This window comes from Poecilia reticulata, chromosome 13, assembly GCF_904066995.2.
Source record: "Poecilia reticulata chromosome 13, P_reticulata-male-v2, whole genome shotgun sequence".
Lineage (NCBI taxonomy): Eukaryota > Metazoa > Chordata > Actinopteri > Cyprinodontiformes > Poeciliidae > Poecilia > Poecilia reticulata.
In genome coordinates this window covers 33072688-33087753 of record NC_088842.1, presented here as the reverse complement: position 1 = coordinate 33087753, position 15066 = coordinate 33072688, and positions in this window count along the sequence as shown.

Genomic DNA, 15066 nt, shown 5'->3' with positions numbered 1-15066 from the left:
ACACAGACACACACACAGACACACACACCACACACACAGACACACACACACACAGACACACCACACACACACAGACACACACACACACACACCACACACACACAGACACACACACACCACACACACAGACACACACACACACACACACCACACACACACAGACACACACACACACCACACACACACACACACACACACACACACACCACACACCACACCACACAGCACACACACACACCACACACACCACACACACACACACACACACACAGCATCACACACACACAACACACACACACACACACACCACACACACACACACACCACACACACACACACACAACACCACACACACACACACACACACCACACACACACACACACACACACACACCACACACACACCACCACACACACACACACACACACACCAACACACCAACACCACACCACACACACACACACACACAACACACACACACACACACACACACACACACACACACACCACACACACACACACACCAAACACCACACACACACCACCACACACAACACACACCACACCACACACCACACACACACACACACACACACACACACACACCACACACACACCACACACACACACACACACACACCACACACACACACACACACACACACCACACACACACCACACACACACACACACCACACACACACACACCACACACACACACACCACACACACACCACCACACACACACACACACACACACACCACACACACACACACCACACACACACACACACACACACACCACACACACACACCCTATGCAACCAAAATCACTGTAACTCTGAAGTCGTTCAGCATCAACTGGAAACGTTCGATGGTAAAGAACAGCAGGAAGATTTTTATTTACAGCTGTGAAACGATCCGAGGCTGCTGGAATACGGAACAGGAAGTGTGTGTGGATCCAGGACACGGAACAGGAAGTGTGTGTGGATCCAGGACACGGAACAGGAAGTGTGTGTGGATCCAGGACACGGAACAGGAAGTGTGTGTGGATCCAGGACACGGAACAGGAAGTGTGTGTGGATCCAGGACACGGAACAGGAAGTGTGTGTGGATCCAGGACACGGAACAGGAAGTGTGTGTGGATCCAGGACACGGAACATGAAGTGTGTGTGGATCCAGGACACGGAACAGGAAGTGTGTGTGGATCCAGGACACGGAACAGGAAGTGTGTGTGGATCCAGGACACGGAACAGGAAGTGTGTGTGGATCCAGGACACGGAACAGGAAGTGTGTGTGGATCCAGGACACGGAACAGGAAGTGTGTGTGGATCCAGGACAGGGAACAGGAAGTGTGTGTGGATCCAGGGAACAGGAAGTGTGTGTGTATCCAGACTAAGGAATGAACTGGGATCAGTTCAGATGATCCATCATGGCTCTAACAGAACGGCTCTGATGGATCGGGCTCCTGTGATTTCTGGTTCTGGTCGGTTTGGGTCATGACTGGAAACCAGACATTAGAAGCAAACAGCTGATGGGTCGGCTCCCGGCGGCTCGTCTTCTCGCTCCTCCAGTCAGTGATTCTGGTTTCTCCTCCAGCAGGTCCGGTTCCCTCAGAACCAACAGGAATTATTCTGAACGTCTGGATGTTTCTCACCATGTTAACTTTTCGGTTTCAAACATGTTTTACGTGTTATTTTTATTCTGCAGCAATAAAGTAATTATTTCTCTACATGTTCATGGTTTATAGATAATGTGAGAGAACGACTTTGTGGTGCTTCATTTCTGCACAATAAAAGGTTGAGCAGAAACTCAGAACCTGTTATTTCCAGGTCAAAGGTCAGTCTTTTTTGATTCATTCTCCTTCGACCCGGTTCTACTGGGGGGCCGTCCCTTCTAGGGGCCGTCCCGTCGGGGGGCCGTCCCATCTCGGGGCCGTCCCTTCTAGGGGCCGTCCCATCTAGGGGCCGTCCCTTCTAGGGGCCGTCCCGTCGGGGGGCCGTCCCGTCGGGGGGGCCGTCCCATCTAGGGGCCGTCCCTTCTAGGGGCCATCCCTTCTATTTTAACAAGCAGCTCTTCATCAGACCTGCAGCAGAAACAGATGATTTACTGAAGATTGAGGTGAAGGAGGAGGAGCTGCAGCTGCTCAGGTGGACAAACAACTGAAGCCCTTGTGGATAAAATCAGGCTGAACTTTGACCTTTGATCTAGTTTCTGCCAGAAAACATAAAATATGTAACAAACAGCATAAATAAATATAATTAACATTGTTTGAGTTCACGAACATGTGAATAAGGTCAGAGGTCACGGAGATCCGGGGATCCCTGCTGCAGCAGCGTTCAGCTCCATCAGAGATGGGCGTATTGATTACAGATGTCTCACTGTGTAGAATCCGTAGCACCCTGCTGTGACGTTCATGGGGAGTTCATGCTCCTCATGTGTTCATCACACCTTCACTCCAGTCCCTCCAGTGAAAGAATCCCAGACAGAAAAACTCCCACTGAGACGCCGCGATGACATCATCACCGCTCATCTACCAGCAAACAGGATCATCAGGCAGGAGAACAAAAACCGAAACACAACCTGCTGCAGTCAAAGCTTCAGCTGCGTCAGCTGCTAACGGCTGGAGGAGCTTCAAGCATCAGGAAACACCGACGACCTGAAGAGGATCTGATGATCTGATCACGACGCCTCCAGCTGCAGCTTCTTTCTAACCAAAAGTTAGAAACGTTTGGCTGACCCAGTGGGTCAGAACCGGACCGGTTCTGCTGTGTTAGCGGACCAGTGATGGTGAACCCGTCTGCTGTGTCTGATCATTCAGCCAAGCTGGTTATTATTAACGTGATAATGAATATTAATAATCGTCATGTGAGCTGATCTGCATGTTCAATCAGCTGCTGAGAGCCAAACATTTTACCGAAGTCAGTCTGGAATAACTTTACATAATTCTGTAAGCAGCAACAAACTAAATGAATGTGACATTTGAACCTCCAATCAGATCTCAGCAGAGAGCCTGTTTACTTCATGCTAATGTGGAAACAGGCAGCATCTTTTATTAATTAACTCATTTTGATGCGTCAGAACCACAGAAGAGAGCAAAACATTTCAGACTGGAGACTCTGACATGCAGGAGCCTGCAGCTGATTTTCCTCCAAAACGTGCCGCCATCATCAACGGAGGATATTTCTGTGTTTTTATGTCTTTAGATGCGTCTCATGATGATCAATAATGAAGCTTTGTGTGCATAACGAGGTGAAAAGTCTTATTGTGTTGTTCAAACGTTGCAGTTCAGGACCGAACAGGAAACGGACAGATGGCAAACGGTTCCAAAACACGCCGAGGACGGAGCAGGTCAACCAGAACCAGAAGATCAAACTGATCCGTTTCCTGTCAGAACAGGAAGTAGAGCTAATCCAACATGGCTTCCCTGGCGGATGCTACACCTCAGCAGGCTGCTGGTCCGAACGCCCGGCTCAGTTCAACCTGAGCAGGGTCACGAGGTCACGATGAGTCATAACCCATCTCTGCTGTTTGGTGATTTCAAAGCTTTCAGCTCGTTTCTATACATGAACCCACATCCTGCGGCTAACTGCCTGAAAGACCAAATGCGTCGGAATCGGAGTAGATCAGAGTGAATGCGGCTAAAACTAGACTTCAGAATCAGACACTGAAGCAAACTTCATGTTTTCTGCTGGTTCCTGTTTAGAAAAGCTGATCAGGTTGATTGGTGGATAAATGATTTTATTAGTTCTGTTTCTGGTACCAGCCCATAATTTCTCTCTCATCACTTTAGCTGCAGTTAGCCTGGAGCTAATCATAAACGCAGCAGTTTGTGATGCAGCAAAACATCTGAATCCTCGTTCAGCCGGCGGGCGCTAACCCTGCTAACGACGCTAACGCTAACGACGCTAACACACTGAGGGAGGAGAACCATCAGAACCCGGAGAGCCGCCATCTAACAGACTGGACCGTCCAGCTGGTCGGGTTCTGTTCACTACACAGATCCCCGGGATGGCCACTGCTACTGGGACAAACTGGGGGAAGGTTGAAGTAAGACCTGGTGAAGTAGGTCTTACTGGTTGGCTAGCATGAGGTTAGCATTAGCTGCTGTGAATCTGACATGCTGACGATGTCGGAGCCAGGCTGGGAGGAGCAAACTGGACCCATTTGGTTCTGAGAGCAGCTGAGCACATTCATGATCTACAGTTCAGAGGACGGGAGAGAATCCAGGAAACACAGCAGAGGTCAGAGGGGAAGCGTCCGCCTTCACTGAGCAGGAAGTGAACACCGAGCTGATGCGGCTGAGAGTCGGAGCAACCGCTAAACAAGGCTAGGCTAGCTCATCTAGCATGTTAGCATCCGTTAGCATTGTGGAAAATGCAGGAATCTGTCAGAATGAACGAACGTTTGAGTGTCGGCAGACGGAGCTGAGAGTCGGCACAAAAACGTCCAGCAAGTATCTGGGAGCATTTCCTGGTAACCCAGGTGGAGAAACACAAAGAAACGGGATAAGACCAAACGCCGGCCCTTTAAATGTCACAAGGAGGTAAACCTGAGAAACTCCAGACGGGGCCGAGGGCGGAGCCAGGGGGAATGCCACACACCCAGGGCGAATGCCACACACCGAGGGCGGAGCCAGGGGGAACGCACACCCAGGGCGAATGCCACACACCGAGGGAGGAGCCAGGGGGAACACCACACACCCAGGGCGCAGCCAGGGGGAACACCACACACCCAGGGGGAACACCACACACCCAGGGCGGAGCCAGGGGGAACGCCACACACCCAGGGCGAATGCCACACACCGAGGGCGGAGCCAGGAGGAACGCACACCCAGGGCGGAGCCAGGGGGAACGCCACACACCGAGGGAGGAGCCAGGGGGAACACCACACACCGAGGGAGGAGCCAGGGGGAACACCACACACCCAGGGCGCAGCCAGGGGGAACACCACACACCCAGGGGGAACGCCACACACCCAGGGCGAATGCCACACACCCAGGGCGGAGCCAGGAGGAACGCCACACACCCAGGGCGCAGCCAGGGGGAACACCACACACCCAGGGGGAACACCACACACCCAGGGCGGAGCCAGGGGGAACGCCACACACCCAGGGCGAATGCCACACACCGAGGGCGGAGCCAGGAGGAACGCACACCCAGGGCGGAGCCAGGGGGAACGCCACACACCGAGGGAGGAGCCAGGGGAACACCACACACCGAGGGAGGAGCCAGGGGAACACCACACACCCAGGGCGCAGCCAGGGGGAACACCACACACCCAGGGGGAACACCACACACCCAGGGGGAACGCCACACACCCAGGGCGAATGCCACACACCCAGGGTGGAGCCAGGGGGAACGCCACACACCGAGGGAGGAGCCAGGGGGAACGCCACACACCCAGGGGGAACGCCACACACCCAGGGCGAATGCCACACACCCAGGGTGGAGCCAGGAGGAACGCCACACACCCAGGGCGCAGCCAGGGGGAACACCACACACCCAGGGGGAACACCACACACCCAGGGGGAACGCCACACACCCAGGGCGAATGCCACACACCCAGGGTGGAGCCAGGAGGAACGCCACACACCCAGGGCGCAGCCAGGGGGATCGCCACACACCGAGGGCGCAGCCAGGAAGGGAAGAACGAGGCAGTCCAAAGGTTCTGCTGAGGTTCTGCCTCAGACTCAGATCGGTTCTGGTCCGCAGCGTTCCCCAGTCAGCTCGTTAAGACTCCTGCTGCTGCTCCTAACGAGCTCCCTGCCCCCACCCGTTGGTTTCCCAGAAAAAAATCCAATTAGCTGAGGTCAAGCAAACACACAAAGGTGCAGGGCGAGTCTGGGGTCAGAGGTCATCACTTTTATCTGAAGCAGGGAGAAAATGAATGCAACAGAAATGACAAGTTGATGAATCAGCCTGGACTGAATCTGTCCTGCTTGCAGGTTAGAAGCTGCCAGTGAAGAAGCTTCTTGACCTCTGACCCAATGGCAGGAATCACTAACTGACCACTAAATGATTAACCAATCAGCACAACATATCAGAAATACAGCAAAAGATGCAAATATGCAGAAAATGTCCTGCAATAGAGCTGTTCATTCATTCATTCATTCATTCATTCATTCATTCATTCATTCATTCATTCATTCATTCATTCAGCCTCCGCCCGCAGCTGGACTCTGGGAACCAGCCTGGTACCAGCTGGAGCTGCAGAACCGGCTGCAGGTCCTTCAGTCCAAACGTCTCTCTGCCTCTTCAGCTGAACTTATTGCCTCATATTTAAACTTTCATCTCCCTCTTTTAAAGTGGCGACTCAAAATGAAAAGGGAGCAACGGAGACGTGACTGAAAAGTCATCAGCTTCACCCAGAGAACAGCGAGTCGAAGGGAAACACTCGGTACCAGCAGGTTCTGATGAAGACGGAGTCCTCATCAGAACCTCCAAAACCGTTCAGGTCAAGCTGTTTGTGAAAAGCTGAAAAAAAGAGGCTAAGCAGTCAGTCTCCATCAAATAAGGAAGACGTCTCAGGGACGAGGACACCATAAAGATGTCCTCCTCCTGTCCTCACAGGAGAAAAAGGACCCGGCTATAAATCTGGTCAGGCAGAGGAAAGGCAGCCATTAATCTGAGAGGAAAATCTGTTTGGAAAGACGAGGCTGGAAATCAAACTGACGGGACAGGAAGAGGACAGGAAGAGGACGGGAAGAGGACGGGAAGAGGACAGGAAGAGGACAGGAAGAGGACGGGAAGAGGACAGGAAGAGAACAGGAAGAGGACAGGAAGAGGACGGGAAGAGGACAGGAAGAGGACGGGAAGAGGACAGGAAGAGGACAGGAAGAGGACAGGAAGAGGACGGGAAGAGGACAGGAAGAGGACGGGAAGAGGACAGGAAGAGGACGGGAAGAGGACGGGAAGAGGACGGGAAGAGGACAGGAAGAGGACGGGAAGAGGACAGGAAGAGGACGGGAAGAGGACAGGAAGAGGACAGGAAGAGGACAGGAAGAGGACAGGAAGGGCAGGAAGAAGACGGGAAGAGGACAGGAAGAGGACAGAAAAAGGGCAGGAAGAGGACGGGACGAGGACAGGAAGAGGACGGGAAGAGGACGGGAAGAGGACGGGAAGAGGACAGGAAGAGGACGGGAAGAGGACAGGAAGAGGACGGGAAGAGGACAGGAAGAGGACGGGAAGAGGACGGGACGAGGACGGGAAGAGGACAGGAAGAGAACAGGAAGAGGACAGGAAGAGGACAGGAAGAAGACGGGAAGAGGACAGGAAGAGGACAGAAAGAGGGCAGGAAGAAGACGGGAAGAGGGCAGGAAGAGAACAGGAAGAGGACAGGAAGAGGACGGGAAGAGGACAGGAAGAGGACGGGAAGAGGACGGGAAGAGGACGGGAAGAGGACAGGAAGAGGACAGGAAGAGGACAGGAAGAGGACAGGAAGAGGACGGGAAGAGGACGGGACGAGGACGGGAAGAGGACAGGAAGAGGACGGGAAGAGGACAGGAAGAGGACAGGAAGAGGACAGGAAGAGGACAGGAAGAGGACAGGAAGAGGACAGGAAGAGGACGGGAAGAGGACGGGAAGAGGACGGGAAGAGGACAGGAAGAGAACAGGAAGAGGACAGGAAGAGGACAGGAAGAGGACAGGAAGAGGACAGGAAGAGGACAGGAAGAGGACGGGCGAGTGAACGAAGGTAAGATCGGGGTGCAGAGGAGGAAATAGACCAGCGGACAGACTAATGTAATGAGGACCAACACGGGATATTTACGTCTCTCCGTTCGTCCCACTCAGAAACTCATCTGCCTCCCATGTTCAGTTATGGCCAAAAGAGAATGACAGAAATATTATATTTCACATGATCTGCTGCCCTCTGGTTTTCATGTCAGATGTTTTCATCACATACAGAAATACCATCATGAGTACCAAAAGCTTTTATTGACGGTTAGAATGAGTTAATGCAGATGGTCAGTATTTGCAGTGCTGACCCCTCCTCTTCTTCAGGACCTCTGTGATTCTCCCTGTCCTGCTGTCCATCACCTTCTGGACCAAATCCTGACTGATAGACGTCCATTCTTCCACAATCAATGCATTTTGTCAGAAGGTTTTTGTTTGTCCACCGTCTCTTGATGATTGACCACAAGTTTTCAATGGGATTAAGATCTGGGGAGTTTCCAGGCCATGGACCCAAAATCTCTGTTTTGTTCCCTGAGCCAGTTGGTTATCACCTTTATGGCCAGGTGCTCCATCATGCTGGAAAAGGCTTTGTTCATCACCAAACTGCTCTGGACGGTTGGGAGAAGTTGCTCTGAGGACATTCTGGTACCATTCTTTATTCATGGCTGTGTTTTTAGGCCAGACTGTGAGAGAGCCGACTCCCTGGGCTGAGAAGCAACATGAATGGTTTCAGGATGTTTTACAGCTGGCATGAGACCAGACTGGTGGTGGCGCTCACCTCGTCTTCTCCCAACAAGCTGTTTTCCAGATGCCCCAAACAATCGGAAAGAGGATCCATCAGAGAAAATGACTTCACCCCAGTCCTCAGCAGTCCACTCCCTGTACCTTTTGCAGAGTATCAGTCTGTCCCCGATGTTTTTCCTGGAGAGAAGTGGCTTCTTTGCTGCCCTCCTTGAGACCAGGCCTTGCTCCAAGAGTCTCCGCCTCACAGTGCAGATGCCCTCACACCTGCTGCTGCCATTCCTGAGCAAGCTCTGCACTGCTGGTAGCCCGATCCATCCCGCAGCTGAAACACTTTCAAGAGACGGTCCTGGTGCTGGCTGGGCTTTCTTGGGCGCCCTGGAACCTTTTTGGCAACAATGGAACCTTTTTGGCACCAATGGAGCCTTTTTGGCACCAATCTCTCTCCTTGAAGTTCTTGATGCCATAGATTGTTGACTGAGGTGAATCTTTCTAGCTGCTCTTCCCTGTTAGGCCATTTTTGTGCAGTGCAATGATGACTGCAGGTGTTTCTTTAGAGGTAACCATGGTTCACAGAGAGAAACAATGGTGCCAATAACCAGCCTCTTTTTAAAGTGTCCAGTGGTGTCATTCTTACTTAATCATCCCAGATTGATCTGCAGCCCTGTCCTCATCAACACCCACAGCTGTTAATGGAGCTCAAACCATGTTAGCTGGTCCTTTTAAGGCTGCAATGAAGTGGAAATGTGTTTTGGTGGATAAAGTGCATTTTCTAGGCAATTAAAAGCTGATCACTCTTTATAACATTCTGGAGTTTATGCAAAGTGCCGTTATAAAAACTGAAGCAGTAGACGTTGTAAATATTAACATTTAAATCATTCTCAAAACTTTTGAACATGACTGTACGATGAGCTCGGCCTCCCGTCTGTTCAGATGTAAGTTTACTGTACGGTTCGTCCGTAAAGCTGCATCAACCCTCAGCCGCCCGCCGCTCCGTCTCTCCGCTCACCTGTATAAATCCTCCTCAGCTTCAACCAGCAGCTCCGGAGCAGAAAGGCTGCCGGACTCCCGGCATCGCTCCGGGCATTTTAAGGATGTTTATTGGTCCCCGAAAATGATAAAAACCCGGAATTATCACCAATCAGTAAATCCCCGCGGGACGAACCTGAAGATTGGACGTTATGCCGCTAACACGTAGCTTCCGTCAACAGTCAGAGGCGGAAGTCAGAGCTCCGCGCAACACAGATCATGTTCCGGCTGAAACACGGCGGCTAAATGATAAAATATAAATTATTGAAGCTTCGAGGCAGGTCAGTTTTCCTCGAGGAATTTTAATAATCGAGGAACTCGAATCACTCGTTTCAGCCCTATCTCATGCCACTCCCAAGACCGAGACCATCAAAAAATGGCCTCAAGACCAAAACCGGTATCGAGTACCACAACACTGCTGGCCCTGATGGGCCGTCATCCTGGATGTGAAATGTCCAGCAGGTGTGGCCCGGACACAGTGGTGGGAAGTAACGAAGTACAAGTACGTCGTTACTGTACTTAAGTACAATTTTCGTGTATCTGTACTTTACTTAAGTAGATTTAATAATGGGTACTTTCTACTTTTACTCCACTACATTTTACAGTAAGTATCTGTACTTTCTACTTCACTACATTTCTACTAAACTGTCTCGTTACTCGTTACATCCAAGTCTCGTTGCTCTTTTTGTCCGTTAAAATGTGAAGTTCAGGGATTTAAGGTGGCGCCGTAAAATCCCAGCAATAACGTGACGTAGTGTCTGTTGTCACCCATCGGCTCCACCTTTACTCGCTGCGGAGCTCCAGACATGCGCAGTGGTTTCCTCTGAGCGGGAGAAGATGTCTGTCTAATGTCAGTAATATAATAGCTGCATAAATCATAGATATGGCGACATGTAAAATCAGCAGCTTCGCTTTCACAGACGGTGGGACTTTTAGCGTCACTTGGAAGGAAAGCTTAAAGAAAGGTAAGATCTGTGGACGTGATGCTAGCTAAGCTAGCTGTACTGAGACACATGTTGCATCTGTGATGAAAAAAAGTTGTCATTCATGCGCTGAATTATTGTGTGGAGGTTTTGACTGAGGTGTTGCATATATGGGACAACGCTGTGACCAAAGTGCAATATGGTGATATGACATTCAGGAACGATCCGATTCTTCTGGACGGATCTTTACTAAGGTTGATGGGACTGAAGCCTCACTGAGAGCCGTTCTTTGTTCTTGCAATGCTCTGCGTACACTGCAGTAGCTATTATTATTTTATTTCATTAAATATATATAGATTTATTTAATTGGTGAATAAATAAAACAAGAACGCAGAGCATGCTCATTGCTCTTTGTTTTCATCTCCTGTCATGGTGGCAGATGTTGCAGCAGGAGGGAGGATGAGAACAGTCACATGCTCCTCCTGCTTGGTTATTTCTTGCTTATTGCGCCTTGGACAGTGTTCAGAGTTGAGCGTTGTTAATTACTATGTTTAATGGTGCAGACAATTATTATTTCTGACATGGGCAATATGGGCAACCGCCCAGGGTGTTATCTATTTAGGGATGGCAGAGGACCACCGCGGATCACAGAGATGAGAAGAAAGCAGAATGAAGAAGAGTTTGAATCGATACTGGTTAAATTTATTTCAGCTCTAAATATTTAATATCTAGATATTTTTATGGGAATGTGGATCTTTCAGATCAATTTGAGAACCAATTTTGATACGTAAACTTAATTATATTGTGTCATGTAGTGCGGGGCGCTGATTTGGTCTTGACTACAACTCTGCTACGTGGCTCCTTGGTTCCATGTCCAAGGCAAAGTCCAAGAGCTGTGTTTGTAGCTGACCGAGCAGCCAGCTCCAACCACTGCCCTCCATCTTTAGTTAGGTCAGCCTGTTAGCTCCTCCTCCTCCTGCAGCTCCTCCTGCTGCAGCTCCTCCTGCTGCAGCTCCTCCTGCTGCAGCTCCTGCTGCTGCTGCAGCTCCTCCTCCTCCTGCTGCTGCAGCTCCTCCTGCCTCCCTCCCAGATGGAGGCAAAGCCTGAATCAAATTCCCACAATCCCCTGGGTGAGGGGCGGGGTCAGGTGCAGCGCACCGTTTGCTGCTGTGCAGGAAGTCTAATAACCGACGGAGACAAAGAGCCACAAATCTGTTCTTCCATTTTACCTCCATAGAAGCTGGAAGCACGAATTCCCACCAAGAGGAAAACAGACTGAAGGCACGAGCAGCTGCAGCGATGTCTGCTTTAGATACACACATTTACACAGAAACACAGCCAGAGGAGCTGGAGCAGATAAAAGCAAAACCCAAAGAGGTTCAGAGCAAAAGAAAACCAGAGGAGGAGGAGCTGAACCAAGGACGAAGAAAGCTGCTTTCACTGGAGGACGAGGAGGAAGAGGAGGATGAGGAGGAAGAGGAGGAAGAGGAGAGGCATTGATTTCAGAAACAGAAACGAGGTGACAGAGAAAGGAAGAGCCAGAAGCTGCTCCTGTTCAGCTGCAGCTGCTCAGCATCTCCTCCATTTGTTCAGCACTTCCTGCTCATCGTGCGTCTCAAAATGGAGGCCAGGAACAGGAAGTGACCAGAGCTTTGACTCCTGGGTCCTCCTGTCCATTGATTGGCTCCTTCAAGGCTGGACTACAGGAAGTGTTGAGAATCAGGAAGGTAAAACTGTCTCCACACACCCAGTTCATTCATGGTCTAGAGCTCCGATCAGAACCTCCTGGTACCAGCAGCTGATCATCATCATCATCATCATCATCATCATCATCATCATCATCATCATCATCATCATCATCATCATCCAGCAGGACAGACCAGAAAATGGACGACAACCAGAGAGACAGCAGGGGACGGACTGTGGTCTTCTCCACGCAGCCATTAACAGATGGCCCTCTCTGTCACACACACACACACACACACACACACACACACACACACACACACACACACACACACACACACGTCCTGGACTTCCAGACAGACGGACAGAGACGAGGATATTTCCTCATGTTTGGTGCCAGGAATAATGAGAGCATCTCATCATCAATGTTTTCTTTTGAAATCCGTTTCAGAACCAATTTGTTCACATCATCGTTTCATTTTGCTGCTTTTTCAGTTTCCTGTCAGTGAAATCTATAGATAATAAATGTAGTTTTAATGTTTAATAGGTTTTATTTATTGAGTCTAACTGAGACTTCACTGCTTCAGAGCAGTTTTGTGCGAGGCTGTTAGCATATGGGCTAACAGCAGGGTCACATACAGAACATGGCCGACTGAACATAACAACTTTAACATCCTGAGTTCCTGTCAGCCAATGGAGATGCATTGTGTGGTAGCAACCACACAACGGGCCAATCAGGAGCTCTGTGTGATACAAACCGACCAATCAGGGGTCGGTCCACGAGCCGTTCTGCCCGCCCAGCTCCTCCTACCGCCTCAGACGCTCCATCCGGATCTTACATTTGATCAGAATAACTCAGTGACCTCGTGACCTTTGCTACATACGGCCCAGCAGACGGGTTTCTGATGCTCCTTATTCCGGATCAGAATCTTCTGATCGATGCGGCGAGACCAAAGCAATGGAGACCAAAGCAATGGAGACCAAAACAATCGAGACCAAAGCAATCGAGACCAAAGCAATGGAGACCAAAGCAATGGAGACCAAAACAATCGAGACCAAAGCAATCGAGACCAAAGCAATGGAGACCAAAACAATCGAGACCAAAACAATCGAGACCAAAGCAATCGAGACCAAAGCAATGGAGACCAAAACAATCGAGACCAAAGCAATCGAGACCAAAGCAATCGAGACCAAAACAATCGAGACCAAAGCAATCGAGACCAAAGCAATCGAGACCAAAGCAATCGAGACCAAAGCAATGGAGACCAAAACAATCGAGACCAAAGCAATCGAGACCAAAGCAATCGAGACCAAAGCAATGGAGACCAAAGCAATGGAGACCAAAACAATCGAGACCAAAACAATCGAGACCAAAGCAATCGAGACCAAAGCAATCGAGACCAAAGCAATCGAGACCAAAGCAATCGAGACCAAAACAATCGAGACCAAAACAATCGAGACCAAAACAATCGAGACCAAAGCAATCGAGACCAAAGCAATCGAGACCAAAGCAATCGAGACCAAAGCAATGGAGACCAAAACAATCGAGACCAAAACAATCGAGACCAAAGCAATCGAGACCAAAGCAATCGAGACCAAAGCAATGGAGACCAAAGCAATCGAGACCAAAGCAATCGAGACCAAAGCAATCGAGACCAAAGCAATCGAGACCAAAACAATCGAGACCAAAACAATCGAGACCAAAGCAATCGAGACCAAAACAATCGAGACCAAAGCAATCGGCATATGAGGAATTAAACCAATTAGTCACTCAGAGACGTTTTCCTGATTCCTCACCATGAACTGATGGCCAACCCTGGTGAAAAACAGTATAATTTAGTACATTACATTTTAACATACTTTAATATACTTTTATCGATGTACTTAAACTGTACTATTTAGCATACTTTAATAGTATTTAAATAGTATTAATTTACAATTTTTAGTATACGTACTTAGTATACTTCAACGTACTTTTTTGGAACAACTTCAAGTAGTACTTAGTGTACTGTAAGTATACTTATTTATGTACTATTCAAGAGCTTGATTAGTATATTTTGTGTATTAATACTGTCAGAATTATATTGAAAATATACTTTAAATATATTTTAAATATACTGCTAATATATTAATGTATTTAAATTACACTTAATTTTTATTTCCTGCTATTGATAATAAACTACAATTTTAATGACTCATAATTCGTCTTTATTCCTACGTTCCTATTTTGTACATGACCTGCATAACTACAGTATTTACATTGTTTTAGGCTAAAATTACATGGAAAGATTAATTACAATTCAATTCAAATATTGTTTTATTACAGACATTTTAAAATTGTCCAATTTTACTCACAACTTTATGAACTTTACATAAATGATCAGTTTACACATCTAAAGTGAACACATGAACATGAACATGAAGTGTGACAATAAAACATAAAGTGAGGATCAACCAGAACATTCCGGTTCACTGCACCTTACAGGAACCTACAAAAAAGAACAATAGAGCAATTAAACAAAGTATTTGTATCTAAAGAGAACAGAAAAATGGCAAATAAAAAATAATACTTTCAATTTAAGACGTTTTGTACTCGCCATGTATGTGACATCATCAGAACTGATGATGTTTGGGACCAGATTCCTGGAGTGGAAAAACATTTCTGGGTTTCGTCTTTGTTTATGTTGGAAGTAGAAAATAAATAGTCATCAATGTCATAGAGTCAGTTGATGTTGGCATTAACTATGAAGCTGTTTTAAGTTTGGACTTAAGGAGACAAACTACCTTAAAATCTTTCCATCCATGATCTGAACACACTGATCCTTGTAGGATGGTGAGGGGGGCTGGTGGTGCCCATCTCCAGCAGCCATCAGATGAGAGGCAGGGTTCACCATGGACAGGTCACCAGTCCATCACTGGGCCCTGAAAGACAACAACAAATAAAAAAATAAAAGATAAATGTTAGATTAACGAGAAGAGAAAATTATTTCCAGTTAAATCATGTTTATTA